We start from the raw sequence: 4639 nt of genomic DNA on the forward strand, positions 1-4639 counted from the left end.
CCACTTTAATTTTTAGTGTGACTCCAAATCCAGACCTCCATGGGTTGAGAAATTTGATTTCCATTGATCATTTTTGTGTGATTTTGTTGTCAGCACATTCAACTATGTAAAGAAAAAAGTATTTAATAAGAATATTTCATTCATTCAGATCTAGGATGTGTTCTTTTAGTGTTCCCTTTATTTTTTTGAGCAGTGTATATACACCTGTTCTGAAAGGCCCCAGAGTCTGCAACACCATTAAGCAAGGGGCACCACCGAGCAAGGAGCTCTCAAAACAGGTCAGGGACAAAGTTGTGGAGAAGTACAGATAAGGGTTGGGTTATAAAAAAAGTATCTGAAACTTTGAACATCCGACAGAGCACCATTAAATCCATTATAAAAAAAAATGGAAAGAATATGGAGCCACAACAAACCTGCCAAGAGAGGGCTGCCCACCAAAACTCACAGGACCAGGCAAGGAGGGCATTAATCAGAGAGGTAACAAAGAGACCAAAGATAACCCTGAAGGAGCTGCAAAGCTCCACAGCGGAGATTGGAGTATTTGTTCATAGGCCCACTTTAAGCCGTACACTCCACAGAGCTGGGCTTTATGGAAGAGTGGACCAAAAAAAGCCATTGCTTAAAGAAAAAAATAAGCAAACACGTTTGGTGTTCGCCAGAAGGCATATGTGGGAGACTCCCCAAACATATGGAAGAAGGTACTCTGGTCAGATGAGACTAAAATGTAGCTTTTTGGCCATCAAGGAAAACGCTATGTCTGGTGCAAACCCAACACATCTCATCACCCCGAGAARACCATCCCCACAGTGAAGCATGGTGGTGGCAGCATCATGCTGTGGGGATGTTTTTCATCGGCAGGGACTGGGAAACTGGTCAGAATTGAAGGAATGATGGATGGCGCTAAATACAGGGAAATTCAGAGATCTGTCTTCCAGAGATCTGAGACTGGGACGGGGGTTCACCTTCCAGCAGGACAATGACTCTAAGCATACTGCTAAAGCAACACTCAAGTGGTTAAAGGGGAAACATTTAAATGGCTTGGAATGGCTTAGTCAAAGCCCAGACCTCAACCCAATTGAGATTCTGTTGTATGACTTAAATATAGCTGAACACCAGCGGAACCCATCCAACTTGAAGGAGCTGGAGCAGTTTTTGCCTTGAAGAATGGGCAAAAATCCCAGTGGCTAGATGTGCCAAGCTTCTAGAGACATACRCCAAGAGACTTGCAGCTGTAATTGCTGCAAAAGGTGTCTCTAAAAAGTATTGACTTTGGGGGGTGAATAGTTGCGCACGCTCAGGTTTTCCGTTTTTTTCTCTTATTCCTTGTTTATTTCCTTGTAAATATTTAGCATCTTCAAAGTGGTAGGCATGTTGTGTAAATCAAATGATACAAACCCCCCCAAAATCCATTTTAAATTCAGGTTGTAAGGCAACAAAATATGGAAAATGCCAAGACGGTGAATACTTTCGCAAGCCACTGTATGTAGGCCTATATTTATGAGACACTTGTCTTTGTAATACATATACCGCATGTGCGTGTTTTCTCCATACATCAGCGCGTCTCTCCCCATCTCTATCGACCTACATTAGGCCTTGTGTGAGGCGGCGACAGCCCCCTTTCATCTCGTCTGTCAGTTTGCTTGAATTCCCTTTCTTCCACACCCCTTCCTCTCCACTGTGAATGGGAGATTGGAGTCCTGACCTATCAGGGCGGAGAAGGTCTATCTCTGACAGCCTATAATGAATTCGTGTGGGCTCTTCGTCAGGACATCTGCTGCCCTTACCCACCACTGATATTCGGAGATACAATCGAAGTGCACACATACATTTCCCAAGATGCTTTCCTCTCACTTGTTCCCGGGAAGTTTTGACTTTCTCCTTCAGAACAGTGTCTTAAATAATCAAAGTGATAGAAGTCTCAGTTAATGCCTTATTAACCGTCATGACCCTTGTCACACTGAAGTTGGCAGGCTAAAAGACACATTGCATTATGGAACATAATGTCCCCATACGGTTGGCGAGAAGAGATCACACTAAAAAAAGAACTCATGATGCATTGAAGGACACATTTATAAAAAATAAAAATAAACTTTATGCAGTCAATGGGGCAGCGACTAATTCAATTGAAATGACGCCTATGCTGGGTTACTCAAACAAGTCCTGTAAGCTACCCAATCACACAACAAGTAAATATAACCCTGTCTATTCTTCCAACGAAGACATGAAGATCTGAGTTTGTTGTGCTCGTAAGGCTGCATTAGGAGGCCCACAGGAGCTAACGGAAGATCGTTTAATGTTGTTGCTTGTGGGTGATCATCTTTCCATGTTCCCTTGGCCCAAAGTCAGAGCATCAGAGCAGCACCCCTGTGACAACACACCCCTGCAGGTCTGGGCCCTCACACGCTCCATGTTGTGCTTACGCAACAACCCGACCTCCCACCCTGACGCAATTATCATCTGGGTGACACTAAAATCAGTGTTCTAGCCTCTGGTCACCAGTGATGCTGAATGTTGGTGAATTTCTTGAGAGGCAAAGCAAGGGGAGAGGGAAGCAGGGGGAGAAAAAGGGGGCAAGGAGAGAGAGTGTGAGAGAGAGAAAGAGAGCGAGAGAGAGAGATGGGCAACAAACATTTTTTATTATTTTTTGGCCCTCGTTTCTGGGGAACTGAAAAAATGGAGAGGAAGGAAGGAAGAGAGCGAACGATAGAAAAAAAGCAGAGAGAGAACGTTGTCATGAAGACAGTTCATTCAGTGACAGGCTGTGTGTGAGGAGATTAGCCTGSTAGCGGGCCCATACAGTTCACAGATTCAGGCTCCCACTTGTCAAAGCTGGGCAGAGCGTGGCAGAGCTGCGGCGGAGGAAAAGAGAGGAGGAAGAGAGGAGCGCTCTAGCGGGGCGATCATTTTCATTAAGGATTGGCGTTTGGGGTAAATAGGCATTTCCCGGTCAGCCTTAGCTAAGCCGGTGTGCATCCCAAATGGCACCCTATTCCCTATTTAGTGCGCTACTTTTGACCAGGGCCCATACCGGATCTGGTCAATAGTAGCGCACTAAATAGGGAATGGGGTGCCATTTGGGTCACAAGCCCAGTCTAGGTGGGCAATTTTATTTCATTTGAGTCTCACTGCTGTAGGAGCCTGGTCTGGGGAGCTGGCCACGGTGAGGTGGTGCTGAAACGACAATACTATGTGCCTATAGCCTCTTTTCTCTACCCTCTTTCATTCTGTTCACCTACGGAGCCTCAAGGGTCTCTTTCTCTCGTTTTTTCCCTTTTCTATTATTTTCTCTTCACTTCTCCAAGTCATCCCTATGGACAGATATTATTTGCTTTTTGCTGTATTGTTTCCTTTTCTCTTTTCAACTCCTCAATGTAGGCCTACATATCTTTCCACTTCCCTCTTACCTTCCCCCTGTTTATTACCCTCCTCCATCTCCATCTTCCTTTAGACCCCCCCTCCCCCCCAACCTCTCTGTCACCTTTCCCCCTCTCTCGCTTGATCTTTTCCCCCTCTCTCTCTCTCTCTCGCTTTACATTTCTCTATCTCCCTTCGTCTAGCTCTCCCCCTCTCTCTAGCTCACTTCATCTTCTCCCCCTCTCTCTCTCATTCACTTTCTCTTTCCCTCTCAAAGTCCCAGGCATAAACAGTAAATGGGATCGATGTGCCATGGGTGAGAGTGCTCCAGTCTCTGCCGGCACTCAGTGGCCACTCGACTGGATCACTGTCAAAACACGTGAGTCTGGGAGTCCATCAGAGAGTACGGGGAGAGGAACATTTAGCCAATCTGACATTTTACCTACCAGTAGTGTCAGCAATAACCAGGTACCTCACAAAGATAGAGATGTTCAAGCGGCGAGATGTTTCGCTATGGACTAATAAGATCTGTATGCTCTCGTCGATTCACAGCATGCACACGCTGGGTTTCTGTGTAGGTGTGTTTTCTATGTTTGGTATTGATGTCGACACGATGTCCCTAGTTCTTGTAAGACACGACGTCGGGGCCTATTCTACTATGCCTATGGCCACAAGTCTGACCAACACCCTTTAAGCAGACAGAACAACCTCTCCCTCCCTCATCCRTCTATCCCCTCTAAGGCTCTCACCCCTTCCACATCTACTCGTATTGTGACAGTAAGTGCCTGTGTTTAGATGACTGAGCTTTCATCTCTGTTTTTTTAGCTGTCAGCTTGCGGCGCCTTATCAGCAAAGCACTACTCCCCTAGCCTCCTCCTCCTCCTCCTCCTCCTCCTCCTCCTCCCCAAAATATGAAGTTAGAAATTCTCCAAATCCTCTCAGATCAATGGAGCAGCACTGGCAGGCCTGGCTAATGGAATGCATCGCATGCCCTAGATTAGAATGTTTTGGGGGGGAAAGTGTTTTCTCAGAAAGCTGAAGTCAGAAGGGAGGAGAGAGAGAGAGAGAGTGGTCTGATCTGACCATGGCCTGACTGTCCGCTGGGACAGACATGTAGACAGATACACAGACAGACATGTCTGTCTGGGCCCCCTGGAGTGCAACTTAACGTCAGTTTCCCAGCCATACAGCCCATCAGACAGACCAGAAGTCCAGACGGCACCCCAAAAATACACCTATCTTTCCTGCTTAGAGCATTTGGGGCCATTTCTCTGTGTGTGTGTGT

General features: G+C 46.2%; 1 protein-coding gene across 5 annotated transcripts in view; it reads right to left on the bottom strand.

Moving 5' to 3' along the window:
• The window catches only part of LOC111960288 (neurexin-2-like), a 504177-nt gene that overhangs the window by 85628 nt on the left and 413910 nt on the right, over window positions 1-4639 (bottom strand). The gene's annotated exons all lie outside the window — the stretch shown is intronic.

The sequence above is a fragment of the Salvelinus sp. IW2-2015 genome, linkage group LG37 (assembly GCF_002910315.2).
Source record: "Salvelinus sp. IW2-2015 linkage group LG37, ASM291031v2, whole genome shotgun sequence".
Classification (NCBI taxonomy): Eukaryota; Metazoa; Chordata; class Actinopteri; order Salmoniformes; family Salmonidae; genus Salvelinus; species Salvelinus sp. IW2-2015.